A 15,715-nucleotide genomic window follows, 5' to 3' on the forward strand; every position below is an offset into this window, starting at 1 on the left:
CAGCAGGTTTCAGATCATATTACAGTAGCCACTAGAAGTTCAGCGCAACCAAGACAATCAGTCGGAAACACTAGAGGGCGTATTTACAAGGGCTTTATCTCCGCTTTTTTGGCTTAAAAAGCCAAAAAAGCGGAGATAAAACTATCACCCTATTTACAAGAGGGTGCTAACATGCATAATCGCATGTTAGCACCTTTTTTCCCAAAGCCTCCCTTTGCATCTCTAATGAGATGGAAAGTGGGCGTCACTGGGCGTACACCGGATGGACAACCTTTCAAATATCGCTAATGTTCACATCGCAATATTTACAAGGCTGCCCCAGCATTTTAGCACACGTTAGTTTTTGGAGAAAACTGCTGTTTTCTCCAAAAACTAACGTCTGCTAAAATGCAGACTTACCTATCCCTAACATTGGGGTGGATTATGCTGATACGGTTGTATCAGTAAGGTTATCGCCGTTTTGCAGGGAACATCGCTGGAAAACCAGCGATGTTCCCTGCAAAACAGAGATAACCTCGCTATGGCTGGAATTTTTATCGCCCTGGAGTAACGCGTTGTTAATTACGTGCTACCAGGGCGATAAATTCCAGCGACAGCCTGCGATGATAAAATTCTCGCTAAGCACGGCCAGGGATGATTATCGCTGGCCGTTGATAATATGCCCCCAGATAATGAACATTGTTTACTGCCCTTTATACCTTCCACCTGGTAGTGTGGCCCTGGCACAGGGACCCTTCACATTAGTCCTCTATGGTCCCCGCCATTTTTTCCAATTTTTTGGGGCAGCCTCTCCTTTGATAGATCGTTTTTTTGGCCAACATGCACCAGTCCATGCCCTTCTTCCATTCGTACACCTCCAGGGTCTGACCCATTTCCTACCTATATTCAGTTTAGCTACTCCCAATTCAAGGGTCAGCCACAGTTTGCTGTACCTAGGTGGGGGTTCATTTCCCAAAATGTTCAACAAGCAGCATTTAGTTGTATCAGGTATAAGGTAGCCCGTCTCATGATCTCCCTGTGTGCCGTCCAGTATGGCTGTAGCTTTGGGCAGCTCCAGACCAGGTGGAAGAAGGTACCTACCTCCCCGTAAATTAGTTTGGGTTATAACATAACTTTGTTGCTAATAATGCTTAGAAATCGCAAAACATCTGAGGTTCTATATAAATCAAGTTATTGATATCTGCAGGGATGACACGCACACACATTTATATATCAATCTCAACCTCCTACACCGCACTCACATCACACCACACCGGACGGAGCTCCACTAGCTCCCCATACACAAACAAGCACATTTCAAACTCCTCACCCAAGCTTTCAAGGCACTACATAACATTGGCCTAGCACACCTCAACAATCGCATCTCCTTTCACAAACGTTATAGACACCATCGCTCGTCTGGACTCCTACTTGCACACATCCCATATACAGAAAACCAGAACCGGCAGTCGAGTCTTCTCCTTCATCACTCCTAAAGCGTGGAACGCCCTGCCACTACACATAAGAGCCCCCTACTCATTTCTTGAGATCGACAAGAAGCTGAAGACCTGGCTTTTTGAGGAGTCCCACTAGGCTACAGGTTTGGCTAGACTCATACCTGCTCAGCACTAGGATACCCTCTTGGGCGATAATGATTAAGTGGGGTTCACAGAAGTCAAAAAGTTAAGAACCACTGACCTATACTAATTACACCCACACTGACTCCCTGACTTTGACTCAGGTTATGATCTTCCTAGATTTCTGGAGGCTGAGGTGATAAAAACGATTAATCCTACATTCATTTTAAGGAGTTTTCTATATTGCCGCATATCATCTGCCACACAATTCAGCGGTACAAGAGGGGGTGGTGATGGACGGAGCATATGAACCAATCAAACACTCACACCCAGTCAAAAGATCTGGGTTTAATCCATCACCGTTCTTTAGCCCACTCTGCCACCCCACTTCAGACATGGCCATATGCAGATCAGTCTGACCCTGTGCCTCATGGGAACAGTCCAGCCCGAACTGCCAAGCCATGCCTTCCCTGAACCGGAAACAAGCATCCTGGGGCCGGTTTCTGGCTAATCAGCCGTCTTCAGCCAGACTTGCTTGAATCCAGTGGCAAAGTGAGCAAGGGACTCACATCTAAGCATACCCTGCCAATTCAGAGCACTTCTGTGGGGCCTGAAAAGAGATGGGGGGATTCCTATGTTGGCTTGAGCACCCAATCAGAGAGGTGGAAGACAAGGACCCAAATAGTAGCCTTCTTGAATTTCAACAGATCTGGCTACACAGTAAGATCTGGCCCGACTTAGGCCATATTTATGGCCAAGTTACGCAGCGCTTTAAGTCACCTTGCTTCGCTGTATGACAGGCAAAGGGCAGGAATGTGCCGTATTTCCTGCCTTTTCCCCTGTGCTGGCGCCCTTTTGGCTGCCATGCACCAAAGCAGGCACCCTTGCACCATGGTGCAAGGGTGCCTGTGTTGTAAGGTGGATTATTTTTGTGCAGGAAGGGGCACCCTTCCTGCACAAAAACAATCCCCTGAGTCTTTTTCCTGTTGTGTGATGCAGCACACATAGAAACAGGAAAAGCGAGGATATATAAACATATTTATCCTTGTTACGCCTCACTTGGGGAGGCGTAGGTTTTTGGTGCATACCCAGGTCTACCAATTCTGGTAAATATAGAAATGAGTCAAAATCCATGGATTACTCAGCACCATGAATACGCATTCCTGGTGCCGAGTAATCTAATTCAGTGATTTGTTCTTCGTTGCATTATTCCAGATTTATGAAGCCTCTCAGGGCCATGCAAGGTGTCCTTGCACGGCTACATAAATCTAATTTTTAATTTGCATCGCTCTTGCACCATGTTGCGCGGTGCAAGAGAGACACAAATGAGCTAATAAATATGACCCTTAGTCTCCTTAGCCTGCCTGGTACATTGCGTAGTTGCCTCCTGTCTCAGTGACATAGGAGGAGCCACTGGCCATAGCTGCAGCAAGCTGCGGTGCCACGTGATCTTTCTTTCACTGGAGGGGTGCTCCTTATTTCACATCCAGGGTAGTGGGACATGGTCCATTGGAGGATTCCATGTTGCTGAGTCTTACAGTCCTTGTCATGACATACCATGCAGGCCTGGGTATTTCACAGAGCAATGTTACCTTCCATATTTACTATAAGAAGCAAAGAACTTTATGAAATGACCTCTATAAACCTAAACAACTCTTGCTAGACCAGAGGTATTCAGATATGCCAAGGCAGGCCTGTTCTAGCCCAACACAAGTGCCATGATAATCACTGTGTAAATTATTTCTGTCTTCATTCAGAGGATGTGAATTTATCTTAAGTTAGAACCCCTGGTGAAACTTGATTCTGCAATCTCTGTGTTTTCTGCCTAGGTATGTATTTGCTACATTACCCGCCATCTCCTGCTTAGTTTATAGGCTTTAACAAAAACAATTTGGGGCAGATTTACAAGAAACTGACGCATCTTTGCATTAGAGCAGAGCTGTGTAGGTTTCCTTGCACCGGACAAAAAAACCCTTGGGCCAACATGGATGCGTCATATTTACAATACGGCGCCCCATGGCGCAAGGCGAAACAGATCTTTTTCATGTAAACAAGGGAACCCAATGGATACCTTGGACCATGGGTAGTCAGCTATTATAGAAAACAAAGGTCCTAAGGACAATTCAATAGAATAAACAATAAAATTATAGACCGGAATCAGTACTATAATCTAATTTCCTGCGCCCAGCCGGGTGAGGAAATATTTAATGTAAGATCAGGGAGAAATCAAATGACCTAGGGGAGGTCACATACACACATTTAGATAGGGCACAATCCTGTACCTATACCAAAGTCAGAAAACATATAGTAAGAAAAGTAAACAAGTCAAGAAAAGAGTTTAGCAGGCAAAAAACGTTGGAGCCAACTGTCGCTTGCAAAATGTTACACAATTTCAGCAAGTTTCGACATACAGTATCTACAGAACAATATACAAATGTGTGAGAACTGTGAGGGCTCCTGGGAGTTCCAAGGCCCACCAGGTAGGTGACCTCTCCCTTTTGCTCAATGATGGTATGGGGTCCAGACCATTTGTCTTGGAGAGCTGCTGGGGCCACTGGCTCCAACACCCACACCTTCTGCCCTGGGTGATAAACAGTCAGGACAGCCTTTTGGTCATGCCAAGCTTTTTGAAGTTCTTGGCTGGCCTCCAGGTTTTTAGATGCCTTCTCCATGTACTCTGCCATCCTGGAGCGGAGACCAAGTACATAGTCCACTATGTCAAGTTTAGGCTTTTTGAGAGGTAACTCCCATCCTTCCTTCACAAGACATATGGGTCCTCTTACAGGATGCCCAAACAGAAGCTCAAAACGGCTGTAACCAACCCCCTTCTGTGGGACCTCTCTGTAAGCAAACAGAAGGCAGGGTAAAAGGATGTCCCATCTTCGCCTAAGCTTGTCTGGTAACCCTTTTATCATCCCTTTGAGGGTCTTGTTGAATCTCTCCACAAGCCCATTGCACTGTGGGTGATAGGGTGTGGTAAACTTGTAGTTTACACCACATTCCTTCCACATTGCAGTCAAGTATCCTGACATGAAGTTTCAGAGACAACCTCCTTAGGAAACCCCACTCTAGTAAAAACTGCAAGTAGGGCCCTGGCCACAACAGGAGCTGTAGTGGTCCTAAGGGGAATAGCTTCTGGGTACCTGGTGGCATGATCCACTATCACCAGTATAAATCTGTGCCCAGATACTTTTGGGGGGTCCATTGGTCCAACAATGTCAATCCCCACTCGTTCAAAGGGAACCCCCACCACAGGTAGTGGTATAAGGGGGGCCTTTGTTGTGCCACCTGATTTGCCACTGGCTTGACAGGTGACACATGAGCGGCAAAACTCTTTTGTGTCCTCAGACATATGAGGCCAGTGAAAGTGTGGAACAAGCCTGTCCCAAGTCTTGTTCTGGCCTAAGTGACCTGCAAGGGGAATTTCTTGGGCTAAGGTGAGAAGGAAACCTCTAAGAGACAAGGGGATGACCAGCCTCCTGGTAGCACCAGGCTTGGGGTCTCTTGCCTCAGAGTATAGGAGTCCATCATCCCAATATACCTTATGGGCACCTGTAGCATTCCCTGCAGCCTCAGCAGCAGCCTACTGTCTGAGGGGTTCAAGGGAGGAACAGTCTAACTGGGCCTGCCTCAAGTCTGCCCTGGAAGGTCCCCCTGTCCCAAGAAACTCAACCTGTTCAGGCTCAAGCTCTTCTAGGACAGTTCCTTCTGGGGTCTTGGGGTCAGCCTCCTGAGAGGACTGATCCTCAACCTGAGGCAGGGGGGAAGGCTCAGCCTTACCCCTACTGCTCTTCCTCTTGGGTAGTGTCTGGTCCATTCTTCCAGGATCCAGCACTTGTTCAGCTGGGCATTTCTTGGCCTGTGACCTGGTCACAGCAAGGATATGTGAGGAGAGACCTAGCATTTCTACATGAGTCCTGTACTCCACATCTGACCACAGTGAGAATTCCAAATCATTGCCCAAAAGACAATCTACTGGCAGGTCTGAACTAACTACAACCCTTTTGAGGCCAGTTACCCCTCCCCAGGAGAAATTGACAACTGCCATACTGTGATTGGTAGTGACATTGCTAGCATTGGTCACTAGGTAATCTGAACCTAGCATGATCTGGTCAGGGTCCACAAAGGTTGGTGTCACCATAGTGACACTGGCACATGTGTCCCTGTAGGCCTGAGCCATTTTTCCATTGATTAAAGGCGTTTGCCTATATTTGCCCAGAGTACTAGGACTTACAGTAGGGGTCATATCCATGTTCCCAGTACAAACAAGAACTGCCTGAGTAGGAATTCTAACTAAGTCAGAACGCACCTCAGTTCCCAGGGTTAACCCAACTATAGCCTTGGGAGGTACACTACCATTACTAACTGTACTAGGGGGTGCAGGTGTCTTAGGGACAGTAGTGGTAGGAGTTTGGCCTTTCTTGGTGCACTCACTAAACCAGTGAGTCTTACTTTTACAGTATTGGCACCATGGTTTCTTAGGACCATCATTCTTCTTCTTTTGGGAAGTTTGGGACCCACCCTCCTTAGGTTGTTGGGGCCCTGTTGAAGACTTCTGGTCATTTTGCTTATTCTCATTACCCTTCTGGTCTGCTTTCTTCTGGCCACCACCCTGGTTCTGGTTCTGCTGCTTGACCCTTGTCCTGACCCATCTGTCTGCCTTCTTTCACAATTCTTGGGGAGAGGTCAGATCTGAGTCAATCAAGTGCTGATGCAACAACTGGTTCTGACAATTATTTAAGATTTGCTCTCTCATAATTAGATTATACAATCCTGTGTAATCAGTAACTTTACTTCCCAGTAACCAGCCTCCAAAGCCTTAGTGGCACAATCAACAAAGTCAGTCCAATCTTGAGCCTGAGTTTTCTGGGTGTCTCTGAACATTAACCTGTACCGTTCAGTGGTTAAGCCAAACCCATCAATCAGTGCAGTTTTCAAGACTTGGTAATCATTGGCATCCTCATCTCTAACAGTGAGGAGCTTATCTCTGCCTTTGCCTTCAAAGGAGAGCCACAATATAGCTGCCCACTGACTCTGGGGTACCTGCTGTACTTTGCAGGCTCTCTCCAAAGCAGTTATCCACTTGTGGATATCATCTCCTGTCTTATAGGAGGGCACTATTTTACTCAGGTTTCTAGTATCAAAACCCCTTTCTCTATCCCTAGGGATATTGCTGCCACCAGTGGGGACTACCCCACTCAACTGTTGCTCTCTAGCAAAGGCAAGCTTCTCTTTGGCAAGGGCAAGTTCTTCCCTCTGAATCCTCAGATTAGCTTCCCTCATCTTTGCTTCATGCTCTCTCCTCTGAGGGGAAGTCATTCTCCTCTGAGCAGATGCATGAGAGTGCACAGATCTGTTGGAGTCCCTATAATGAGATCTATCTTTTCTAACTCCAAAATTAGGTCCCCCAGTTCCTTCCCTATGCATGTCTAAGTTGGCCCTGGTAAGTCTGCTGACTACTACAGGACCTTTGTCTGCCTCATCCCCAGATGGTTCCTCTTCCTCCTCCTCCTCATCTACATCCTCTGTTTCAGGGAGGTCTGGATCACCACGAGTACCTTCTAAGGGGGGCATGCTCCTATCTGGATTAGAGGGGTCTGTGTTAGCAGCCCTTCTTGCATCATATGTCTCTAAGAGACCTAACAGAAAAGGAGTGGTAGGGTTAGAACCCTGTTTCAATTTCCTGGAGGTACACAATTGTCTCATCTCCTGGAAACTGAGAGCTGCATATCTGGAAAGGACATGTGGAGGGTCACTAACCACTAGGGGAGTCTCTGAAGTCTCTCCATGGGTAGACATGCTTTCTAGTGAGGTGTAAGTGATGCACCTACCTACACTATGGGTTTTCCTACTGATCCCTTGCTAAGAGTTGTAGTCAGGGTGTGCTAGGCCCTTTCTACTACAACAGCTGGTTCAGTAGAACTCAGCGTATTTCTAAGCTTGTTATATGTACCTAGAGTACCTTATGTGATCTTTCAAATGATATTTCAAGATTATATTTGGTAAAAACAACAGCAAGCTCAAATCCCAACCGCCGCACACCAATGTGAGAAGTTGGCCTGATATATGATGCTCACTATTTCTAGTGATCACCTTGTATCAGTCCAAACAACCCTTATGGTGATTGGTTGTAAGTCCACCTTATAGACCAGCTATCCTAATGGTAGCATGGACAAAGCAGTCTTAGGCTAAACTCTTTTGGCATGTGAAGCCAGCTGTTTGACCACAATATAACCCCTTGAATACCAGATGAAAGGACACCACACAGGTTGTTATGAAAATAAACAGTATATTTATTAATAACAACACCTCTGAACTCTTTATGAGGTCAGAGGGCTAAGCACATGACAATCTCTTAGGAAAAATACGATAAGTTGCACAAAATTACAATGGTGCCCTAGGGGCACGACAAACCATATACTAAGTAAGTGGAATGTGAAAGTCGATAGGAATAATGAAGCTGTCCAGAGGCTGTAGGATCGTTGGGACCACGCTACATTAACTTTAGGTAAGTAATAGGAGGCCCACGGAACACGTGTGCAGAATGTGAACTCACACGCGAGATGCGTAACAACGTCTATGGACAGTACAGTTCAAGTTAAAGGTGAGTACGGACAATCCTGACTAATTAGGACTAAAACGACTGTGGAACTGGACACTAGGACAGTTAAACTACCCTTGAGCACCGAAATGCTCTTGTTACCTCACCCACGGGCTGCGGGTGCATAGGTGTCAAAGTGCGTCGGGTTCTCGCGTTGAAGTCTATGGAGCCTGGAGGAAAAGATGCTGCAGGCTACCAGGAGGAAGATGTCCGGTGCGATCCAAGGGTGGATCGGTGAAGAAGAGGACCTGAAAGCAGAGGAGACAGTGTTCAAAGTCACTAGCCAGTGACCGGTGTGGAACCAGGAAGGAACCAGATGCTGTTGTCGCGATCAGATGAAGAGTGGACGCTTTTCTCTGCAGCCACGTGGACCAGGAGGTGTCTTCGACGACCAGGATGGAGGCACGAGCTGTCCCACGCAGGCTCTCGCTGTCGGCGGTGTTGGATCCGGAATCGGCGTCAACAGGCCTTGGCAAAGGCAACCCATGCGGTGAGTGGAAACGGCATCTGGAGTGGACCAGGAGGGTCCGGGGTGCTCCTCTTTTGGAAGGGAGCAAGGGCCAGTCTGGAGCAACCAGACCAGCAGTGAAGAGTTCAAAGTTCGTCGTCTAGGAGGCCACTAGCCAGCCGGCAAGTGACCAGACAATGCGTCGAGCAGCAAACAAGCAGAAGGGCCCCACGCAGATCTCGTGGATGCTGGAGGGCTGGTCTTCGGTGCAGGAGCTGCTCGGGGCTGGGGCTTCTCAGTCCCCAAAGCACTTGGTCGAGTTTACCTCGGGAGTCGTGCTGAAAGCGAAGTGCAGGTTCTTTCAAGATGGCCGGTCCCACGTGTCTCGTCGCACCCACGGATCTCAGCTGTGCTGCAGATGTAGGTAGAGGTCGGAGAGGTCTGAGAATCCGGGTCTCGTCGGGCTCTGAAGTCTGGATCCTCGCGGGAAGATGACAAAGGGAAGCCGCTGGATGCTTGATGGTGCCTGCAGTTGCAGGGTGGACACTCCTTGCCCACAAGATTTCTTCAGTCTTCTGTGGAGCAGAACGTCGAAGTCCAGAGTTTCTTCTTGTAGAGTAGTTCAGGATTAATCTAATTTGGAATGGGACCAGTTCCTACCTTTATTCTCCTAAAGGGGGCTGCACTACTGACTAGGTCCCTCCCCTGGGTGGGACCAGGAAGGGGGGTGGCTACACCCCCTATCCTTGGTCCGGTTTTTGTGCCAGAGCTGGGGTAGGGATGCCCCAGCAACTAGTTTGAACCGGTGTATGCACAGGGCACCTTGTGTGCCCCAGGCATGTCTCATTTCTTTCAGGCCTATCCTCCCCAATACACAAAATCCTGTTTGGGGTGGTGCTAGCACCTCCCAAGGCAGGAAACCCTTTGTCCAAGCCTCCCTCGCTGGAAGGACTCCCAGCAGCAGGAGGTCAGACTTGTGTCTGTGGTGGCAGCATCCATTTTGTGATGCCAAGGCTCGAGTTAACTTTAACCGGGGTTCACAGTTACATACATGTCGTGCCCCTCTAGAAGGGTGGAATGCTACCCCCGTCACCAGAATTGGCGAGGGGGTAGTATTCCAATTCGTATGACATCTTACTCGACATGTTTTGATAATGTTATACCAGAGTTAGCATTTAACCGCGAGGTTGATAATGCACTTAAGAGTATATGGTATAGCGTTATCATGGAGCAGCTATTAGGACTTGGTTCCGCAAGCTGCAAACTGGCTCAGCTCATGCCAGAGCACCATCTCACACAATTCCAAGCACTCTGCCTTCAGGATCGATAAGGCCTGCCATAGGAGTGACTGATAGGAATATATGTGTCCATTTTAGCGTTAGATATAGGTATACTATATAGCAAAGGGTGATTACACCACCTTGCCCCAGCTGTCTTGCAGCCAGTTGTGTCAGTTTTAGATGGCCAGCCAGGGGTGGCATAATACATGCTTCAGCCCCTGGTAGGCCCTGGGTACACCTATGCCCTGGGTACCTATAGTACACTGTACAGAGACTGATAAGGTGGCCCAGTACCAATTGTTAATGCACCTAAGGTACATGGATGTCAATTTAGAGAGAGAACAGCTAGGCTGTGGGTCTGATTGGCAGGCCCACAGCCAGGGAAAGTCGTAAACCAGTGAAGCAAAAAGCAAAAATCTGGGGTGACCATAGGATTGCAGACCCCACTCTCCTACAAAATGGATTTACTGCAGAACTGTTTAAGCGTCGACGTTTCGATCCCCTGGCTCCTAATAAACCGGGATCATCATCAGGACTGTATTAATTATTGCCTGTTTTAATTGCGAACGCCTGTTGGGGTAAAGAGGGGTGTAGGAAGGTAGATCCCTGACTATGGTTGCCCCCAACTTTTTGCCTGGTGTTTTGCTGGTTTTATGACTTAGTTGACCTGGGGCCCTGCTATTCAGGACCCCAGGCCTACTGCTCTCTCTGTAAAATGGATTCCATGTACCTTAGGTACATATCTAATTGGATACTGAGTCACCTTATCAGTCCCTGTACAGTGTACCTTAGGTACCCAGGGCACAGGTGTACCCAGGGCCTACCAGGGGCTGCAGCATGTATTATGCCACCCCTGGCTGGCCATCCAAATCTGACACAACTGGCTGCTTGACAGCTGGGGCAAGGTGGTGTAATCACCCTTTGCTTTAGATATAGTATACCTATATCTAACCCTAAAAATGGACACACAGATCTCCTATCAGTCACTCCTATGGCAGGCCTTAACAATCCTGAAGGCAGAGTGCTTGGAATCGTGTGAGATGGTGCTCTGGCATGAGCTGAGCCTGTCTGCGGCTTTCGGGATCCATCCCTTAGCCGTTTCCATGATATCGCATACCATATACTCTTAAGTGCATTATAATCCTCGCGGTTATATGCCAACTCTGGTATCGCTTTATCAAAACATGTCGAGTAAGGTGTCATACAAATTGGAATACTAACCCCTCGCCAATTCTGGCGACGGGGTTAGCATTCCACCCTTCTAGAGGGACACGACATGTATGTAACCTGTAACCCCGGTTAAAGTCAGACAGAGCCTTAGCATCCACAAAATGGATGCTGCCACCGAGACACAAGTCTGCCCTCCTGCTGCTGGGAGTCCTCCCAGAGCAGGAGGCAAGGACAAAGGGTTTCCTGCCAGGGGCGGTGCCAGCACCGTCCCAGACAGGGTTTTGTGTATTCCAGGTAGGCAGGGCTACAGAGGAAGGTGACTGCAAGTGGCACCCCGGTGCTCACTGTGCATAGGCCGGCTGAAACCAGTTCCAGGGGCACTCCAGCCCCTGGCCTGGGGAAAGCCCGCCAAAGGAGAGGGGTGTAACCACCCTCCTCCTGGTCCCACCCATAGGGCAGGACTTAGTCGCGTGCCAGCCCCCTTTTCCCAGATAAAGGTAGGAGCAGGCCCCCTTCCAAATTAGATCATCTTTGGAATCAAGACACGACTTTCTGCGAAAGGACTTCAAGATTTCCTTCTTCAAGATTCTCCCTTGTGACTCAGGAGTAGTCACCCTGCATCCGCAGGCACCATCGCAAGAACACTGCGGTCTGCTGTACGTCCTTCCTCCGGAATCCGACTGCCCAGCTCGACAAGACCCGGCTTCCCTGGCACCTCCGACCTCTACTCACCTCTACAGCCAAGCTGAGAACCGTGAGTGCGACGAGACCTCAAGGGACCGACTATTGCCAAGACTGCACGACTTCTGCACAGCAAGCCCGCCGAGTAATTTCCTGGCGAGTGCTTTGGGGTCCGAGAAGCCCCAACCCTGAGCAGCTCCAGCACCGAAGAGCAGCCCCCCAGCATCTCCACGATCGGCGTGGGGCCCTTCTGCTTTTTTCTGCTCACCGCGTTGTTTGGCTACTAGCCCGCTGGCTTGTGGCCTTCTGAACGACGCCCGACGACATCACTGCTGCTAGTCTGGTTGCTCCAGACTGGCCCTTGCTCCCTTCCAGAAGAGGAGCACCCCGGACCCTCCTGGTCCACTCAAGACGCCATTTTGAGTCCACCGCGTGGGCTTGAATTAGCCAAGGCTTTGTTGCCCAATCCTGGGTACTTCGACGCCGACAGCTTCATCCATCGTGGGACAGCTCGCCTCTCCATCCTGGTCGCCGACAACGCCTCCTGGTCCGTGAGATCTGCAGAGCACAGCGTCGCCCACTCACCTAGTCGAGGTGACTACCATCCGGTGCCCTCCTGGTGCCCACTGACTACTGGCTAGTAGTCACGAACTTGGTCCCCTCTGCTTTCAGGTGTCATCCATCTTCAAGATCCAGGCTTGGATCAACTCGAACTCTCTTCACTGGTCGCCTGCCAGCATCTTTCTTCCAGGCTCCTGGTTCGTCGACGAGGATTCCCGACGTCTTTTGAGACCTATGCAGCTGCAGCCCCTGGGTTAGGTAACTTCGGCATTTCGGTGCCCCAGCATAGCCTCACTATCCAAGGGTCAGGATCCACTGTCGTTTTCTTCCTACCAGGTCGGGTTCGCCCGTAAACACTAACTTTAACTTTACTAGCTTCCATAGACTTTGTCCCGCATCCCGCGTGAGAGTGCACACTCTGCACCGAGTCCCCTGGGCCTCCTAGAAGTAATCTAACGATTCCCTAGTCAAGTCCTAGCGATTCCAAAGCCTATTAGTACTGTACTTACCTGCTAGTAATTTCGCATTCCACTTTCAGAGTATATGGTTTTTCGTGCCCCTCGGGCATTTGTATATACTGTGCTAACTTAAGTATTTTCGTAAGAGTTTTGTTGTGTGCCTAGCACCCTGTCCTCATAAAGAGTACAGGGCTCTTGTGATTCTAATAAATACACTGTTTATTTTCATAACACTTGTGTGGTGTCCTTTCACTGGGTGTTCAAGGGGTAATGTGATGGTAAAACAGCTGGCTTAACACGCCCTCTAGAGTCTTAGCCTTAGACTGCTCGTATCCATGCTACTAGGATAGCTGGTCTATAAGGTTGACTTACAACCAATCATCAATAAGGGTTGTTTGGACTGATATATAGTGATCACTAGAATAGTGAGCACTGCACATCAGGCCAACTTCTCACAAGGGGAGAAAAGAGAACAACATAAGGCATCCGCCTAGGATTGTATAAACTTTTTCAGTAGCGAGGTCCATATGCACAGCCTACTGGCAACTGGTGATTAAACAGGTGACCCTAGTTTGTGACTGTGTGGCGTGTTCACGGCACAAACATGCGAGTGGGGGCCGTCTGATCATCCACAGCCCGGTGCAAATGAAGGCCATGACATGAATTGACGGACGATTCCTTAACGTCACTGTGAGTGGGCGGGTGCTGAGTTACGACGGCCAAGGTGGTCTAACCGTACGTTGTGCCGTTAAATTTCCGAACAATTGGCCGGTACGGAGATCAGTACAGTGATAGTAATGGACAATTATGAGAAGGGGTATTGCTTGCCAGATGTCCTTTAACGCAGATTTAATATGTAACATTGTTCTACTGAATATGTGTCATCTGTTCACTATAGCCAACTATGGGTAGTTCGTTTTGGTATAACTGTATTAATAGTAGAACTTTCAAATGTATAATCCTGTGTAAATACTTGTCATGTGTATAAATGTTTGGCATAACAGGATAGTCCCTCACTCCTATGGGCACGCACATTCTCCTGGAATCACCATAATGCCGGTAAGCACCCTTTCACCAGTCACTGGCTCACCCCTCAGAATCATAATCGCATCACTACAATATGGCCGCTTCTGTAGCTGACGATACCCATGTGTTAGTCAACTACCAGGCCACTCGAATATGGCTGCCGTTGCTGTACTGGAAATGGGTAGTCCTTCTTCCATTTCAGCTTTCCACAAGCTATAGCCACCCGGAAGCTTGCCTTCGTTCACAACACCCGCGGATTCCCGCTGCCCGAGATGAGGAGAGAGACCATCGAGTCTCCACCATCAGTTCACTGCCGCGCATTTTGCGACGAAAGGTAAGCGCCGGCCCGAGCCCCTTAATGCGGTAGGTGTACTGTCCTCTTAGCGACCGCCAGTGCCACTCATGGGGCGGACCACTCATCCTTGCCTTTATTTACAGCATAAATACCGCTTAAACCAAGCGGTTCACAACCCTAGGAGCAACGCACTCCTAATATTGAGCCCGACCATCGAGGAGGACCCAACCCTGGACTCCCGGCTGGTCGAGGATTGACTCCGTCCACAGAAAGGTAATCATGTCCCTGCACCCGTTCAGTTAAGGTTTTATGTGAGATTGGTCCGCTTGTAATTCACACTGCGCTTCCTTTTCAGGCACCCTAAAACCCGGGCACCTTGACCATTTACAACAGCGCCTGTCCTAGACCACCAAAGGGACTTGGCAGGTCAGTGGCTGCCTTGAACCACTTATCGGCTTCCACAATATATGCACAACACTTAGTGCTCGTGTTAATGTAACCTCACCCATAGCAACGAATATGTGGCTAGCAGCGGGGTTAACCACCTCCGGTAATTTTAGTATCCCAATGCCAATTCACTCACTGCACTGCTTTTTACCTAGTAATCTGCACTCCTCTATTTGCGCTTAATCACTTTTTCTGCCGGCCTCACGGCTTTAACACTGTCGCCTCTCTATGCATCCCGTTCAAACCACCAAGTGGAGCTGGAGTATCTTGGCATCTGTCCATTCACTCACTTTTATTTCCTTTATTGTTCGCAGCATCTTGGCACTTGCCCGCTTACTGTGCCGCTCTGTACCCAGTAATGTGCACCAACGGGGTTTTATCCACTATCACTGTACTGATCTCCGTACCGGCCAATTGTTCGGAAATTTAACGGCACAACCTACGGTTAGACCACCATGGCCGTCGTAACTCAGCACCCGCCCACTCACAGTGACGTTAAGGAATCGTCCGTCAATTCATGTCATGGCCTTCATTTGCACCGGGCTGTGGATGATCAGATGGCCCCCACTCGCATGTTTGTGCCGTGAACTCGCCACATAGTCACAAACTAGGGTCACCTGTTTAATCACCATTTGCCAGTAGCTGTGCATATGGACCTCGCTACTGAAAAAGTTTATACAATCCAAGGCGGATGCCTTATGTTGTTCTCTTTTCTCCCCTCTTTACCCCAACAGGCGTTCGCAAATAAAACAGGCAATAATTAATACAGTCCTGATGATGATCCCGGTTTATTAGGAGCCAGGGGATCGAAACGTCGACGCTTAAACAGTTCTGCAGTAAATCCATTTGTATATTGCTCTGTAGATACTGTATGTCAAAGCTTGCTGAAATTGTGTAACATTTTGCAAGCGACAGTTGGCTCCAACGATTTTTGCCTGCTAAACTCTTTTCTTGACTTGTTTACTTTTCTTACTATATGTTTTCTGACTTTGGTATAGGTACAGGATTGTGCCCTATCTAAATGTGTGTATGTGACCTCCCCTAGGTCATTTGATTTCTCCCTGATCTTACATTAAATATTTCCTCACCCGGCTGGGCACAGGAAATTTGATTATAGTACTGATTCCGGTCTATAATTTTATTGTTTATTCTATTGAATTATCCTTAGGACCTTTGTTTTCTATAATAGCAA

This window comes from Lissotriton helveticus, chromosome 11 (assembly GCF_964261635.1).
Source record: "Lissotriton helveticus chromosome 11, aLisHel1.1, whole genome shotgun sequence".
Classification (NCBI taxonomy): Eukaryota; Metazoa; Chordata; class Amphibia; order Caudata; family Salamandridae; genus Lissotriton; species Lissotriton helveticus.